Genomic DNA, 19,183 nt, shown 5'->3' with positions numbered 1-19,183 from the left:
TATCGCTTTGGTTATCGATATTTTTATCGGTTTCATTATCGATATTTGTATCGATTTTTCTATCGATATTGTTATCGCTTTTGATGTCGATATTTTTATCGACTTTGTAATCGATTTTGTTATCGAGTTTGTAGTCGATTTTTTGACTGATTTTGGAATCGATTAAGTTATCGATTTTTTATCGATGTTTTTATCGATTTTGCTATCGATATTATTATCGCTTTTGTTATCGATATTTTTTCCTTAGTGTGTGCTTTCGTTTTTTGACTTTGATATGCTCTTAACCATACCTCGTATTCTACGTTTAAATTTAGCGGCTGTATCTCCGATACAGCCTGCAGACCAAGACGAGGGCGCTGGACTGTTCCTTTTTTCAATAGAACTTTGATAAATAATATTCGATAGTTACATAATTCTTACCTAATTAAAAGTAATCTTTTCACGCTCAAATATTCGACTCTCTTTATAGCCAACCGTTGAACATTTCCGCTGGAAAAACCTACTATTTTCTTACTCTTTGACTTTAAATTATGAAGGAAGGTCGACGTAGGGGGCAGTCTTAACGTAGCATCTCCACAGACAAACAGATGTTGGATAAAATTTTTTGTTTGCCAGATATACGTTTTATCAGTGCACTTGCACAATATTCGCATTCGCAAAAGCTCCGCATTAATTATTGCGAATGCGAAAGCGAATGCGAATGTCAACATTTATGCGGAAGTTCCGCGGTTGCGAATGCGAATATTCGCAACAACCCTGCTTTAAGACCATAAAAATTGGCAGGAAACCTTGATTTCATTTTCTATATACTGAAAATAAAATTCTATCCAAATTTCAAGTCAACTATGTTGAGTAATCGGTTAATTTCCGGTATTTTTTGGATTCCGCAGAAGGGTTTTGAGTGTACAGTTTTGTATTCCCTTCAATTGTAGTAAAATGAAGTTCAAGTACTTTGCCTTTGATTTTTGGTAATTTTTTTGTTGACAGTGTTGTGCATTTTCTTCCATTTCTTCTTTTTATATAAGCAACACCTTCAATAAAAAAATAAAAAATTAAAAAAATCAACGGTAAGTCCCAGCTACTTGAAGCTTGCACTTTATTTTACTTCGTACTCAAAATGTTTCTAAAAAGTCGAATTAAGAAGCTCCAAATTTTGGCCAGAATTTTTATTTTAATATTGCACAAAGTTTGCAATTTGGATTTATATGGTTTTTGTAAGAAGTACTAATGGATAAATTTTTATTAAGTATAACAAATGTCATTAACTAAGTTGTAGACACTTTAGATAGAAAATTTTTAAGAAAAGGTGAATGCATTGTACATAAAACAGACAAGGTATAAAATAAAATGTCTTTTGTCAAAGGCTGCATTTTTTGTTTACTTATTCTTTAGAACGTTCCTGATGATATGTTAACGTATATTTCAAACGCATTCTGTTTATCCCGGCTGTGAAATGGGATTATCCGGAATGTATAAAGAAACGCAGCCAAAAGGTAATTTGTTCATTTGAAAATACGCATGCTCACAACTCATTTCCGCCCATGGTTTCTCCTACACTTTTGCTTAGAGTTATCTGTAAAATCCGAAAATACCATCCGATTTAGTAAAAAAAAGAAACGACCCACCCTAATACTCTAATATCCATACTTAGTATGTATGTTAATACACATACGTCTGTAAACAATAGTAAGGTATATAGTATGGGGGTAATGTTTCTTTGTAAGCAATTTTAAATAAAGAAAATAGAAATAATAAATATGAAGGCAAGCTGTTTACGCTAATAGAAATGTTGTAGTAGAAGTTGTTTGTTTCTATTTGCCACAGGTGCTGTATAGATAAGGTGACCCTTCGTACGGATTTTCAGAAAATTGTCCCGCTGAATATTTTTTAAAAGTCGGGACGTATAAGTATCCCGATTTTTTATATTTTCAGTGTTTTCTTTATTAATTTAACAATCTTCCTGTACTCGGGCCCAAAAACAATTTTTCGCACAAACGTGGCAGCACTTTCCTTAACAAAAAGAACATAGAATATAGGGGAGCCACAAACGTGCAATTGGTTGTTTTATTTTTTCGAACTGGTACTATTGCTATATCGCAGTTATTATTCTAGTGCAAAAAAAATTTTACTGTTATTATAATTATTTGTTACGTGTTTTTTTATGAATGGATTCTAACTTGAATTTAGTGAAGATATAAAAAATAATACTAATTCCCTCAAAAAATGCATGGATATGAAAAATATAAGCTGTAGATGCGGTGGCGAAAATACATACATATATGTAAATAGGGGGGGAGGTACTTTAGCATTCTATGGCTATTCCCCTTTCGGTTATTTAATATTTATTATTTTTTTTTAAGAAAGTGTAGCTTATAATAAAAACCAATAAATCAAACTTTGTACAAAAATTAGCAAAATTCGACAAAGTTCAATCAAAATTTTTGAACTCTTTAATTAAATTTCTTAGAAACATTCTGAGTATGCAGTGTAATTTAAATTTAAAGATTTTTGGTAATTATTTTTCTCCATAAAAAAAATTGTCGAACATACTTTGCATGGAAGAAAATGCGCGAATAAAAAATTATCAAAAATCAACGGTAAGTCGAAGCTACCTCGAACTTGCCCTTTATTCTACTAAAATTTAATGGGCTACAAATCTGCATGCTCAAAAAAATTCTAAACATCTGATTAAAAAGTTTAAAAATATGTTAAATTCGTCGAAATTTTGTAAATGTTCTACAAAGTTTGAAATTTGAATTATTTTTAGGTAGTAAGCTATATTTTCGTATAAAATAATAAACTCTTTTTAAACAAAGAAAAGTAGTAGTAGTAGAAAACTTGCTAAAATTTGTTTTCCCTTTCTACATTCTCGCCACCGCGTATAAATATATTGCGTGTATACATTTTCGCGATCCTTTTTCAAGTTTTTTTCTCTTTGTTTTGTCTTAAATAAAACTGTATTAAAAGATTTTATGTCTCTTTATTCTAAAAAAAAAGTATATGTTCGGATTCAATGTCCCGACATCTGGTCACCGTATGTATAGTAGGAATGTTTGATAGCTCTAAATGCCATATAATTTTCCCTTACTAGAGAAGCCAAAGAATGAGTTGAAAACTGATAACTACTTTTTCTAACTTAAGAATTAGGTAAAAAAATCAACGGAAATAAGGTCAATTGACACTATTTCGCATACTGGTGCGAAATAAAGTCAATTTACCTTATTACGCTTTCAAAAGCGAAATAAAGTCAACAAAAATTTGGAAATAAAGTAAATAATGCTATTTCCTATTTCAAATCGCAATAGCGTCAACAATGCTTAAAGTATGTCGATCCAAATAAAAAAAGGTTATTCTTGCATCGTACGTGATTTATGAATGTTGTTACAATAAACATTACACCGTAAGTGTTTCCATAGATGAAAAATGTTATTGTCAAATCCTCAGTGCTATTTATCAAGACAATTATTAACCACCACCAATTGATTTTATTAAAAAACTTAAAATTGCGAGTATAATAAAAACACGTTGCGAAAAACTAAACGCAAAAAGAGCTGGAATACGAGAAATATTTGATGAAGAATGTAGAAATGGTCCAGAACTTGCAAAACATGATTCGTTTCCACAAATAAAGCGAACACTATTGAATGAACACTATCAACTTTAAAGCTAATAAAACATGGCCGCCTTTACACTTTGTGCTAAAGCTATTCCAAAATTGCGCAAAATGCCCTGATTCCCAACACAGCAAAAATCTTCAAAATTTAATTTTTGAAAGAGCAATAATGTCAACGGATTTTATTTCGTTTTTGGAAAGTTAATAATGTCAATTGACTTTATTTCGCACCACTATGCGAAATAGAGTCAATTGACCTTATTTCCTTTAATTTTGTTACCTGTCATCAATAACTATGTTGCCCGCGGAGTTAGAGGTTTGACGTACAACTTCTGTGGAAGCTTTGGACTACAAACTGATCAGTGACCCGGAAAACATGAATATCAACTGGGCTGGCAGAAGGTAGTGTTTTTCCCTTTTATGCCCCTGTGATAATTATGTATAAGCTTGAAATGCCAAATACTTTGTGTGTTAGAATTTTGCACTTTTACAAGATTGTGACTGCCCAACTCTGCTATAACCTTTTCTTGACACCTTAGTAATTGCAACCCTAATGCAACTTTGTATTTACATACATCTAAATATCTATGTTTTTATTTGTTTATCGGTATCATTAGTTTCGCTATCTGTTTATATGAGAATGTTGAGTTTAAAATTCAATTAGCCGCTGTGACATTTGCATTTTTCAACTACATACACTCATGTTTCCATTCTCGCGTTCAACGTGTCGTATGTTGGCGTGAACGTTGTTGTTATTTATTGGTACAACGCTAGGAATAACTTACTAGGTAAGGAAACGAGTTCTGTTTCATAAAACGGTTCTGCTTACAAGAAAAAATCCATTTCCATAATTTATAACATCGCATCATACCAATTTTTGATCGCATCAAAATCATTTCGGTGTCTCTATTTTAAAAAAAAAAGTGGACAAATTGTTTAAATAAATGTCTGAGCTAAATTAAAGGTTAAGTCATATTTAGCAAAATTTCATGAAAAATATTTTCGTAGAATATTTTAACCCATTAACTCCCGCCTGACTGAAATGGTCGTTTTGAGCTTTAATTCAAGAAACCCCGCGAAAAGCAAATATGGAAGTTCGTTAGAGGATTGATATGCTCTAAAAAATAATTCTTCGGAAAATTTTACTAGGGGTCTTCAAAAACTTCAAGCCACTAACTTAAAAGTCGCTAAAAATATATGCCAAGAAGGAGTAACAGCCAAACTCAATTTTAAAAAATTCTTTGTAGAAAAATCAGGTTTTTCATTATTATAGACTTTTGCTTTGGTGACATGAAAACGACCCTTTCCGCCGGGAGTTAAAATGTTATAAGAAAATATTTCGTATGCAATTTTACTGTATATGTCTTTGATTTACCTCAGACATTTATTTTAACCATTTTTCCACTTTTTTTAGTAGACCATAAAATAAATACGAGCTAACTTTTGCAAATCCATCGAGTATTTTATTACTGGATATGTATACTTTCAGAAAATATTAGCAGAGTGCGGGCTGGTTTCGGCTATCGCACAGTGTTATTCATTTAGAGCTTTTAGGTAATAGAAATTTAGCGTTATATTTCACAAAGAGACTTGACAATTCCGGATATCTTTTATTTAACCGTGTATTTTTTTTAGGAAAATTACGAAATAACAATGTTTACTTAAATAAAGCACAAAGCATACACTGACTATGTTAAGAGTTTTCTTCTATACAAAGTGCTTATGTTCGAATTATTATTTTTTGTATGGGAGAAAATGGGCAACAAACAAGTAATTTTTAGCAAAAAAAAAACCGACTTCAACTCCCATATAAAAAAAAAATATATATATATATATATCTCATGATCCACTGATCGGATCTCAACCAGATTAGTATGGGACCACCTCTGAGACACTACCTTTCCGATGCAAAGAATTATCGAAATCGGTTGACGTGGTCCAAAGTTATGCGGTAACATACATAAAAAAAAACAAATATTCCGACGAACTGATAACCTCCTCCTTTTTTTGGAAGTCGGTTAAAAAATATTCAAACTTGCACAATATTATACCATAAAATTGAATGGACTATAAAAGTTTAAAAATTTGATGTCAATTTTTTAAACTTCGTCGAATTATTACGAATCCTAAGTAGAGTTTAAAACTTTGTGTTATATCGTCGATGTTTTTGCAAAACCGCCCATCGACCAGTTGCAAAACCGCCTTAATCGCTGTCGTGGCAAAAATGAGATTCGGTAACCCTGAACTTCAGGCATCGAGATTTATGCATAATAATAAATAAAATATCGCCTTTCAAGGCAATGCCTCCAAATAAAAACCGTTTTTCGCTCTCCTGAAAGAGGTGAGTGCCGTAAGATAGCCGGTTTTGCAATTGGTCGACGATATGGGTTTTCTTGTAGCACGCGCTATATTTTCCTAAAAAAATTAAACCTAATAGAAAAATAGATGGTAAAAAAATTTAAAAGAAAATAGTTTTTATTTATCGGGACACCAGTATATGTAGCTTATATTAAATTTATGTATGGAATTATTTATAGCGAATGGGTTGAGGTTGTTCACACTTGCCTGGTTATCAGGCCATCTGGTAAAAGATTGTTGTTGTTGTTGTTATTATTGTGTAGTGTAGTTTATTGTTGTAAACTGAATAAAAAATATAACCACATAACCTGATATCCAGGCAAGTGTGAACAACCTCATTAAATTATTTTTCGTTAAACCGTCTGAGCGATTTTGTCGGTCTGGCGAGACTATGTAAATATTAATATACTTTTAACAATTCTAGTTTTCAAAATCAGCAAACTAATCTTTGCAGTTTTGCGCTGTGTAGGTTGCCGACTTGTTTTATATTTAATTATTTGTTTTATGTATGTAACTAGTTATTCCATAATCTATATTTTTTATTCTGTGCTTGGGTATACATACACATAAATACATAAGTAAATAAGTATGTTTATATGTGCATACGTATTTTCTTGCATTTACGTTAAGATAACTTTCAGTAGCTTATAGATTTTAATCAATAAAATTTATCGGCTTGGAAGTAAATAAATTAATTATAACATTGTTTGAATGCAAATACAAAGCATACATTTTATAGCTGACACTAGTGCATAGCTGTACCTATGTACATTTGCTAGTCACTTTGTGGAAAATTTGGATATATTTTTATGCAATAATGGGTAATTGATTTATTTAGAGTTTTTAATGTGTGTTTCAAGGTAATTAATCTTGCTAATACGGAGGTGTAATAGAGATCTTCCGACAAGCTACCAAAGAGGTAATACTTAACTGATTTCTCGAAAAGTTCTATAACTTCTATATCTTCATATATACGTACATATGTAGTTCCGAAGTAAGGGTGATACAGGTAGATATAGTAAAATACTAGAAAAAAGTATAAGTCCAGCGCCTTCGTCTTGACCTGCGGGATGTGTCGGAGCCACAGCCGCCAAACTTAAACGTAGAATACGTAATATTATTAAGATAACGTTCCAGGTTAAAACGGTACATGAAATATTCGTTTTGATTGTATTATATTGAATTTAATAAATCAATATGAATTGCAAAATATTAATAATTAGCAATAGAGAAGCAACTCCACATTAATTTCAATCATATGTACCATCAGCTTATAAATAGATACATATATGCCATGACGTGTATCATTACTTTGATTCATTTTTATTTCCTTTCACACTGCAGAAATTTGTATTACTTTTTATCAGGGTTCGTATTTGCAAACACATGCTCTGCTCACACACATGCCAGAAACACATTCAACTTGCACTCACTGCTCATACACATGTGTGTGCATAAGTGGAAAACAAACTCTGCTCACAGAAAAGTGTGTGCTGTTTCTTATTAAGCACATGCACATGTGTGTGAGCCGATTTTTGTACAAATTTCAGCCCATGCACATGCACATAATATATTTTTAAAAGAATTTCTTTATTAAACGTTATTTTTTGAAAGACTATTCAATAAAAAGTGAGATGTTGTTTGTTTTTTATATGACAGAAAACATATTAAAAAATTATTTTAAGATTTGAGTTAGAATTCGAAGTGTATAAGTTTCTCTACGCAAAGCACACACATGTGCGTGTGCTTTATATTAATAAAAATAAAGTACACACATGTGCCCGTGCTTTTTACCAAACGGCACACACATGTGATGTGAGCAAGTTTTTAATTTTTTATATGCACAGCACACGTGTGTAAGCGCAAAATGTTAGGATGTGCTGCGCTGTGTGCGAACCCTGCTTTTTATATTAGCCTAGGTCCGCGTATTAGTATTCTTCTTCGTGTTCTTCGACTTCGGATTTGTGCATAAGTTAGCTAAGACTTCTGAAACAGCTGGCAACCCTCCTAAATATAGTTAAGAAATAAACAAATCTCTTGCGTCTGATATTGTGATACCTACATATATTATGTGCCTGATGAATTAAGTTAAATTGATTTTTTTCAAATACGTGACAGCGCTCTTAAATACAGTTCAGAAATAAAGCATTTTTAAACCAATTGCATTTGATACCCATATTTTTAATAATCGCTTTAACTTATTAAATAATTTGAGTTTACCTTTATAAACAGGTTAATATTCTAAATATGCAAACCGAGGATAACTTACCGCCTTCGTTTCATGTCATATTTTAATATTTCATTTAACTTATGCATACTTCAATTAAATTCTAATAATAAAACAAGTGGCAACCCTATTCTAAATGTTTAAAACCACAACCTTGTTAAACTTTTATAATACATATTTAATTTGTGTTTCTAATTCCCTTGATTCGAGTTGAATGAAAACTAATGGCAACCCTCTTAAACAAAGTTGAGAAAAAAACATTTTTAACCCATGTCAATTTATACCCATATTAATAATTCATTTGACTTATTAAATAATTTAAGTTTAACTTTTTACACAGGTGGAAACCCTCTTTAATGTTATAAACGCTCAGTTTGAATATTTCTTAATACTCCTTTGTTTGATGTCAATATTTCGATATTTCATATAATATAATTTTATTCGATTTTTCAAACAGATGGCCATCCTGTTCAAATTATTTTTAAACCAAAACCTCGTTAAACCTTTTTCGTGTGACACTTGTATTGTGATACATATTTAAATTATCTAATACCGGTTTCGGCGTTGTGCCATCTTCAGTGACATTTTTCGTTCTGAATAGTTCTTGTTTCCTTCCGCTTTTTATGTATTCGTGTCACTATGTGCTTTAACTGTCATTAGGTCATGCATACCCATGTAAGTGCGACCGCTTTTGTTTCATTATCTCACAGGTAGGTGCTTTTTGGTTGCTTGTATTCGCCGGCGGGTAGAAATCCGTTATTTTTATTTTCTCTTCTACGCTAGATAAGTGGACGACATAATATGCATAATAACGGGGGACAAAGAGGAGCAGATATTAGACTACCTTAATGAACAACACAAAAATATAGCATTCACGATGGATAAGGAAGAGAAAGGAAAACTCCACTATTTGGATCTAACGATTAAAATAAACAAGACCACCAACAGACTGGAATACGAGATATACAGAAAGCCCACAGCGACCGACACAGTAATACATGCAACCTCTAACCACCCACAACAACGCAAAAACGCAGCATTTAGACAATTATTAACTAGACTTGAGCGTACTCCTACCCTGTCGGAAACACAAACCACCAAAAAGAAGTTATCTAATACTCTTAATTCAAATTGAATTTAATTATAAAATCAGGTGGCAACTCTTCTACATTAAGTTTGGAAATATAGTTTCTTCAAAGCAATTTTAATTTATATTTTATTGAAGTAATTTATTTATATTGATATACATTTCAACTTTCGGTCTTTATTTAAGTCTAAATAAATATTAACCCATCCACATACCACAGCTTCGAAGTATGTATGTTGTTTTTGTTAGGTATCAATGGGCAAATTTTTCACAAAAGGTGAGTTCAGTTTATTGAAAAATCGCATATTAAACTGCCGCTTCATTTCCATCTCTATGAAACTTGACTTACAAAATATGTACATACTTGTGTGCATACATACATACATACATATTGTGTAAATAATACTAAACTTTCCTTTTTCACGACCAGTATTCATCTTCTCAATTGAATTCGCTCTTCCTTTTGCCAGCCGCATTCATACAACGATTAAGTTATTGAAAAAATTTATATTATCTAATTTTACAATTTTATAATTCGCAACTGAAAATCATGTGTATTTTTATTAGGCGCGAATTGATTGGAAATACAGTGGTCGTCCAGTATAACGAATGATATAATGTCTGGGTTCATATGCTATATCGAAAATTACATTGTATCGAACACATAAGCCCCATATTCCAATTTTCCTTAATGTGTTTTTATTTTTTATTATTTTTTACCTAATAAATAACGAACGTTTACGCGACGGAGGTATTTTTCCAGTTCAATAAACGCGACCACTTGTAAGAGGTTATTCTTTTGAACTGATCGTAATTCCACGTACGCAAAAGTCATGCAAAATAATGTCATTCAACCACACAAAGTAAACAAGCGTTCGTTATATAGAATACTCAAATACTTCGTTACCCTGCAAAAATTTGAGGACCAGGTGGTCCACTGGGTCGTAGTTTTAAAGTATGTGCAAAAGGACCAGGTTGCATACTACTAACTTGTTATGCTGACCTAGATCACTTCAAACGTTAAAACCTGATATACAGGGCGTCCCAGAAGTAACCTGCCAAACTTGAGGAGAAGGCAGGTGGGGTGGTGAGCTCCCTGATAAGCAAACATTTTTCAGGTAAAAGTGTCACCGTTTTTGAAATATTTAAATTTTTTTGAATTAAAGAAAAATCGTGCCTTTTCATGTATTTTCTTTAACTGCATCTACAAACCAGGCTATACTTAATAAATTTTTTATGTAAAATGCTTCCAGATAGTTTCTTCTCCATACTCAAATGCAATGTAGTTAAAATATATTAAGGAACCATCATAAAATTAGGACTATTTTGGGATTTTTAACTTTTTGATATTTTCTTCCCCAACTTTGACTATATCTGGTGAAAAAAATGTACTGAGCTTTAACTTTACATTACATAAAAAAATTTTTCATTTAATAAAGATTTCAGACAGGTGTCACTGTTACTGTTTCGAATAGAAAAAAAATTTATAGCCGCTTTTGTGGGCAAAGGACTGAGACACGCTAGAAAGTATTTAAAAGATTTAAATTTAAGTTGCTCTTGTTACCGACCAATGAAATGCTAAATAGTATAAAGGTACATTATTACCTGCTCCTGACATTATTTTATGTTACTTACCGGAATTAGTGAAAGTGAATTTTGTGATATTGGACCCTTCGAACATTGCGTTATTAATACTATGACAGAGAAGACGCAGTATACGTCGCATCAATATGCGGATATTCACCTAATTTACGGTGAAGCCATGATACAATAATTTTTAGAAGGTAGTTTCACTTCAAACTTTTTGACATAAACCGTGTCTGTGACAAACACGCAATGTGGCTACTGCTACGATATAGAACTTGGGGATTATCGCTTGTTATTTTAGATATTTTTTAACAGAACATGTAAAGATTTATATGTTTCATAACTGATCACTTAATTTTTAATATAAATATACGTATTTTATACATACATTTTTGGCACTGCTAATCACATGAATAAATATCATAAAAGTGAAAATATAACAGCAATATTTCTTGTTTATAATGGATTAGATCCATCGCACACCACGGACTTTATCGGCCGCCAATTTAAATGTGCTCGCTAGTCTTTCCATTGCACCACAACTTATTGGTCAGAGCGATTAAGCTGGTGTAATGTGCGCACCTCCATACATCTTCATGTACATATTTCAAGCGAGCCCTATCATTTAAATAGGCGGCCGTTAAAGTCTGTGGTGTGCGGTGGCTCTTATAGCTGTGTCCTTACATCTATTCCGTGTGTTACAATATCCACGAAAGCAGCAATTAATTTTTTATGAAGAAAATTATTACAAAATATTCGAAAATTTCTCTACTTATATGTTTGGCTTTTCTTTGTTTTATTTTTCCAACGTCAAAAGCTGGATTTTTTTTTTTTTTAAAGTTGGTACAACAAAAAATACGAAACACGTTTTCTGTCAGATAGCTAACATGGCGTATAAGAAGAAGTGAAACTACCTTCTAAAAATTATTGTATCATGGGTGAAGCTTGCTATAATGCCAGAGCTACTCAAAGACTTTATGCGGAGCGATACCCCAATCATCGGCATCCGGCTCGTGAAGTATTCGCCCGGACCCATAGAGAAATATATGAAAGTAAGTGATTTTTACACCTTTCTTGTTTGCTTGCTTGTTAACTATCGTTTTTCACTTTCGCATACCTGGAAGGCGTGGCGGCGAAACAGGACGTCCTGCAACGGTAGATGTTGAAGTTGTGTTAGAGGAAGTGGAACTAGGTCCATCGACTTCAGTGAGAATGATGGAAATACGGACGGGAATACCAAGAACTACAGTTCACAAAGCTTTAAAAGACCATCGATTTCATCCCTACTACATTCAACGTGTTCAGGCTCTACAAGAAAGAGATTACCTGTCGAGGGTTAGATTTTGCCGTGAAATGTTGCGAATGCATGAATCAAACCCCAACTTTTTTAATAAACGTGATGTTTATTTTAATTTACATAACCTTCACAGTTGGCAGATAGACAATCCTCACGAAATGAGAGAAGATCGTTCGCAGTACCGGTACAAAATAAATTTATGGTGCGGTACTTTTGATTGTCAGATATTGGGACCTGTGGAACTGCCGCCAACGCTCAACTCTCACAGTTATTTAGAGTTCCTTCAGGAACGGCTTCCAACTCTTTTAGAAGATGTACCCTTATATATTTTATCAATAAATGAATAAATTTTTCTTCAAACAACTTATGTATATTTTATTTCACGTGAACCCATCCTTCACAAAAAATATTGATAGATGTAGCCCTTGTTATAGTCTCTAGGCCGAATTCCGGTAAGTAACATAAATGATGTCAGGAGCAGGTAATAATTTACCTTTGTACTATTTAGCATGTCACTGGTCAGTAATAAGAGCAACCTAAATTTAAATCTATTAAATACATTCTAGCGTGTCTCAGTCCTTTTCCCACAGAAGCGGCTATAACTTTTTTTCTATTCGAAATAGTAAGAGTGGCACCTTTCTGAAATATCTATTAAATGAGCAATTTTTTTACGTAATGTAAAGTTATAGCTCAGTACATTTTTTTTTCACCAGAGATAGTCAAAGTTGGGGAAGAAAATATCAAATAGTTAAAAATCGCAATATAGTTTTATTTTTATAATGGTTCCTTAATATATTTTAACTACATTACATTTGAGTATGGAGAAGCAACTATCTGAAAGTATTTTATATAAAAAATTTACTAAGTATAGCCTTGTTTGTAGATGCAGTTAAAGAAACAACATGAAAAGGCACGATTTTTCTTTAATTAAAAAAAATTTCAATATTTCAAAAACGGTGACACTTTTACCTGAAAAATGTTTGCTTATCAGGGAGCTCACCACCCCACCTGCCTTCTCCTCAAGTTTGGCAGGTTACTTCTGGGACACCCTGTATGTGCTGAACACCACCTCTTCGTGACCCATCGGCAATATGATGCGGTTGCCGAATGTGCCATGGTCCAAAAGGAGTAGTTGTCTAGGTGGTCCCGTGTTATGCAGCGGTGGCCCAGAAGTGGTCCTATGTTATGCAGCGTTGGACCAGAGGTGGTCAGGTCCAATGACATCGCAATGTTAATGTTACCATATTTTCTCCATATATTTGGACCATTTTGGTTGCTAGTGTTGGTTGCAAATTAGCGTGGCCCTGTACTAGTATTTAACCTAGTCCCACTTTTTGCTGGGTATTTAGAGTATTGTTTTTAACCGACTTCCAAAAAAGGAGGAGGTTATCAGTTCGTCGGAATATTTATTTTTTTTTTATGTATGTTACCGCATAACTTTGGACCACGTCAACCGATTTCGATAATTCTTTTTGCATCGGGAAGGTAGTGTCTCAGAGGTGGTCCCATACTAATCTGGTTAAGATCTGATCAGCGGATCATGAGATATATATATATTTTTTTTTTTATATGAGAGTTGAAGTCGGTTTTTTTTTGCTAAAAATTACTTGTCACTCTACTTTTCAAATCTATTCACCAATTTGTTTGCCATTTTCATCAACTGCAATGCCTTTTATAACTGTGTGCATATGTACACACATACATGTATGTTGATGAACTGTGTTGTTGATATTGTTGTAATTAAAAATTTACACTTGCGCTTTTAATTTGCGTTTCGGCGCTACGATGGAATTTTACGCCCGGCGCAGAGCTGTCCCGGTTAGGCTAATCAGCGGCGGCGGCGACAGCTCTTGTCTTACCAACACAATAAAAAACAACTAGCAACGGTGGGGCCAGTGCAAACCGTACAGTTGGACTTAATTAAGATCACGTTGGTTCCGCCACATGTGGTTATATAAACCTTGGCGTGCCTATAAACATGCCTGCATGCAGGGATGCCGTTTGGATCTAAATAGATCCAATTGGATACATTGTTAGACGAATTTTTGCGGAATACTTATTTTTTCCGGTCAGTATAAATGTGGATACTTTTTTAAATAGGCCAAAATTTTATATTTCCTATAAAGTTTTTTTCGTTCAAAAATCGATTTTCAGTAAAGATGGCAGAAAGCATTACGTTTTCTAAACGTATTAAGAATCGCTACTTTAGCGTGAAATTAAAGCATTTTATTTTTTGTGAACGAAGCAATGAACATATGAAGAGATCTCACCAAAATAGGTATAAGCGCAATTGTGTTAATTAGCTTAAAAGGATGCTTTAAGCAAGATCTTAATATAGGTACATATCGTCGTTTAAAGTACAAACCGCGTATCAAAAAAATGCAAAACCGCGTATGTGACGTTGCATAAATTATTATCTAAAGAGTAAAAACACTTATGTTTTAAAATATATAAAGTAAATTATACTCTTTCTGTAGTAATCTCTTTCATATCACATATTTTAATTTGTTAATTTAAAAAGAAAGAAGATTTCAATGTAGTTTAAAAAACTAAATTTGATTTATTTAAGGAAACTTGTATGAATTTTACTGAAAAGACTTTAAATACTTTCTAAAAAAATTTGGGTTATTTGCGCATATTAAGAGAGGTAACCAGTTTCCTCTTTTAATGTGTGCAAATTTGCACGCCGTGTAATAAAATTAATCATTGCCTGTTTACTTTTAGATACCAAATTTTTCGCAAAGAGCAAACTTACACATAAAATGTTTAAAATAAAGTAATGTTTATTATAAGTAGGAAATGTATTTGTAGTTTGAAAATTTTTGCAATTTTAAACATTCTATATATGTGTATTTATGTGTATATTTTAAAGATCTCAAGTTCAAAATCAAATACTGAACATTTCATACGTATACAGATTCCTGTTAAAAAATAGATACTTTTCAGTAGTCGTTTTACATGCTCTTTTTAGAGTGTACTTGCTATTTATTATACTTGCTTTGCAAAATACTTATGCACAAAAAATGTACTTTATAAATTGAAATTACAAATGTTTGATTTTATGTACATGTTTTCCAAGTCCTTAGGATGGATTAAATTATGTCTTTTTCATGAAAATGTTTGGTTTTCTTACAAATTATGAGATGTATATGTAAAAAAGAAAATTGGATACGTTTGGATACATATTTGGCTTGGTCAGTGATACATTTTCTTGAGACGGCGCGGCAACACTGCCTGCATGCTTGTGTATGGTCGTTTTAGTGCTCCTTTGCGATGCTTAACACTTACATACATATGTAGTATATACCTACCTTTTTTGCTGCTTCATTTCAAGTTACGGTGCGTAAATATCTTTGGTGTTTTTGAAATTTTCGCTTGCCCATTTTTGACTAATTTATTGCAAAAATTTTTCTTGGGGGTGTGTGGTTTATGGGCAAACTCCGCTAACGAAATGATCGATTATTGCTTTTGATTAAAGTTTACCTACATATGTACATATGCATGGATTTAAGATTGAAAAATGTTATTTCTTCCTGTAAAATTTCTTATGTACATCCTACATATAATAGTTCCTTCATTCAGCTCTTTTTACAATATTGGCTGAACCGTTTTAAATTTCAGGGAACCGTGTAAAATATTATCTTCAAACTGATTAATATATATACAATAAAACGCTGAAGCCGCACCTATTCCGGCGACCATAGTGACGTGGAACCTTCTTACGCAATCACCATTGACATAGCAGAACCTTTCTACTTAACACACCTTCTTGACATTAAGGGTATTCAGACTATACTCGTTAATGTATTCATTCATTTTCTGGTAACTCGATATCACTTTCAACTTCGAACGCCACATATTCTTTTTCTGGTTAAAATTATTTTCGATTCAGCTGACGTGAAGTTTTTCTATTTATAAAAATTTATTAATTTTACGACAGAAATAGTTATTGAATTTTGATAAAATGTATGCACAATTCGCGCGAGAAAATTCCAGCAAATAAGAGACAGAAAGGAATCAGCTGACATTTTAACGCGTGTATTACCACATTACCAGACTTGCAACTTCGTTAGGTTGGTAATGATATATTCGGCAATTTACAAAAACAAAACAATGGTGGGAGTAACCGAATACGGAATTAAGACCTTAACCAGTATAGTCTGAAAACCCTTATTTAACACTTGAATAGCTAGGCATTGTGTGCAGTCCAGCGTGAAATAATCAAACGTCAATTATGTATGTATGAATGCACATATGTACATAAATATGTATGTGCTTGGCAAAAGAGGTTCATTGATTGCAGGAACATACCAACACTGTATTTTTGTATGTGCATATTTATGTATTCATGTATGTAAGTATTTAAGTTGGTGCTAAGATATTTTTAATTCTATGTACTATTTCCGGCCAATAACTGAGTCTACCAGTTTATTTACATGGTGTTACACTGATCAACTGATCATGATCTTATTAATTGACCTAGTACAGGTCGAGTAATTCACGACACTGCGTTTGAAATTTTTGTAACACCCTCAAATTCTCGACTTATTCTTAAAACACGATTTTCACACGACTAAATAATTTTAGCTCGGTTATTTTTTAACCAATTTTAAGTTTTTATATGGCTTTGAAGAAGAAAGAAGAACATTTGTACTACATATGTATTTAAAGAAATAATATGCTTTGTGAGCACCAGAGATCGAAAATAACCGTCACCAAGTGTCCCGTATGGTGTTTACTACTGACACAAACACTCATCTCTCAAGCAAATAGTTTGTTTCGGACCACGATTGAGAGAATACAAAGGTTGCGCCGATCTCGGACCGCTATTCCTCTCTTAACGAATTTGACAGAATCGTGGTTTGCATGATGTCACACTTGTGCAACTTGTTTACGTTTTCCTTGCAACATTTTTTCTTCTTCTTCCATTCTTGCTCACGTTTTGGCATTTCTCTCTCGGAATTGCACCAGTGTGACGTCACACAAAAGTTATTCTCAAAAATCCTCTCTGATCGGTGCAATCTTGTATTCTATCATTCTTGGTTTCGGACTAAAACCTGTGGAAATGTCAAACTACAATTTTACTCTCTCTAGTGAGAGTAAGAGGAGAAAAGATGCAGAAGTGTACGGGAACGCAAAAAGCACTTTTTCCAGCAAAAACGTCATTTGGTTTGTTTACTTGTCATTAGTACAAGACTGATTTGGCTGAAAGATCACTAAATAACTATTAAAATCTATATAATTAATAATAATTGCATATATATTCGAATATTTCATTATTTACTTCCATTTTTTAACAAATGTAAGGTTATTTCCTTTCACCGAGTTCTGTTTTTGTACACAAATGCAACTCTACCTATCGTTTGACACTTTTCATGAATTTGCCAGAAGAAAAACTCCGGACTGAATCTTGAAACTTCATTCTGAGAACAGTTGCTCAGTTACTCTCACGAGAGTATTCCCTGATACAGAATTTTTGGCGTACGGGAACGACTTTGGACCAAATCATGCAAAACCTGCGAATCGTAGACGTGCTGGAACGATCTAAATGAGTGTTTCTCACCGTGGCAAATCACTCTGTGCGATCTTTTTGTGTTTTCCGTTGTGGGTTATTTATCAACTGCTAAAATTTCCCTTGGGTAAAAACACTTTGGCAGGGACTTTTATTTTTAAGTGTCTTAATTTGTGGGTTATTGTAGGACTGAAAAATATAAGTGGGCGTAATAAGTGGAAACAAAGCGTTAGGCATTTCTTTACACGACAAAAACGTACACATGCATGTGCGAACATTTATGACAAAGAGAGCGTGCACATTCTTAATATGATACACCGAAAATAAGCTATTTTATTTTATTGATAAAGAAAAGAATAAAGGCAAAGGTAAAAATATAAACAAAAGCAAAGATGCGTAAAGATAAATGCAAAAATTAAGATCAAGGTAAATTTAAAAATTTTACTAATGTAAGGGCAAAGGTGAAGGGGAATATCGTCCCGTTTCTGCCTTAACCTCGTATCTGCAATATAGGTATTTTAGAGAGTGTAAGAAAAAATGCTTAATTTCTTCCCCTAGGATACAATAAACGCATTTTTTACTTAATATTTCTGGTTCCACTAACAGTAGTGAGCACCCTCATTAAATCTTTGTTCTATTTTCAGATAGTGTGACGCTTAAACAGCTGTTATAAGTGGTAATATTAGTTTCCCCAAAAATTGTAGATACGTGGTTAAGGCAGAAACAGGACGATATGTAGATGTAGAAAATCATAAACATTAAGATGATAAAGATAAATATGAAGAAAAATGTGAGGATGAGTAAAGATGAAGATAAATGAAGGAAGATTAAAATAAAGGTAATTATAAAGAAAATGATATAGTCACAGAGACTCAACCTGGGAACTAGAAATGTTCGATATTTAAGAAAGAATCGATATCACGCATCGATTTAATTCATTTCCATCTCGAAATAGTCCAAAAATCCCGAAGTGGTCCCGAAGATTCCGATAATCCCGAAGAAGTCTGGAAAATCACGGATTCCGAAGATTTTCGTAGAATTGGAAGTTGGAAGATACTTGAATATCTTATTTGCGTTGCATCACAAAAGTATTATTTAGTTGAAAAATTACAAATCAAATTGATTCGCTCTACAAATCAAATCAAAAATTTTTATTTCTTATTTGGTTGACAAATCAAATCACAAATAAATATAGCGGATTTTACATCAATAAGGATTTAAAAGAGCGCAACCCTGCCACCGCATGACCACGACGTTGACGTGGCTTATATGTCTCTCTATCTCTATCAACAGCAAATTTGATATGTTTCTACGCACTTCTACGGTACCCTGCGTACACGTTCGTGGGTAACCGCGCTCTAACACTTATTTTTCCTCTTCCAGCGATAAGTGTCCGTGTCCAACAGTAACGGAAAAAGATATGCGAATAACCCTTTCCCACTGAGAGGAGCACACATCTACAAAAAATAAACCACCTGTTCCGTTTTGTGGGTTATTTTTTC

The sequence above is a fragment of the Rhagoletis pomonella genome, unplaced genomic scaffold (genome assembly GCF_013731165.1).
Source record: "Rhagoletis pomonella isolate Grant_MI unplaced genomic scaffold, Rhpom_1.0 Rhpom_scaffold_00002, whole genome shotgun sequence".
Classification (NCBI taxonomy): domain Eukaryota; kingdom Metazoa; phylum Arthropoda; class Insecta; order Diptera; family Tephritidae; genus Rhagoletis; species Rhagoletis pomonella.
The sequence above is the reverse complement of the archived record's forward strand: the minus strand, read 5'-3'. Positions refer to the sequence as shown.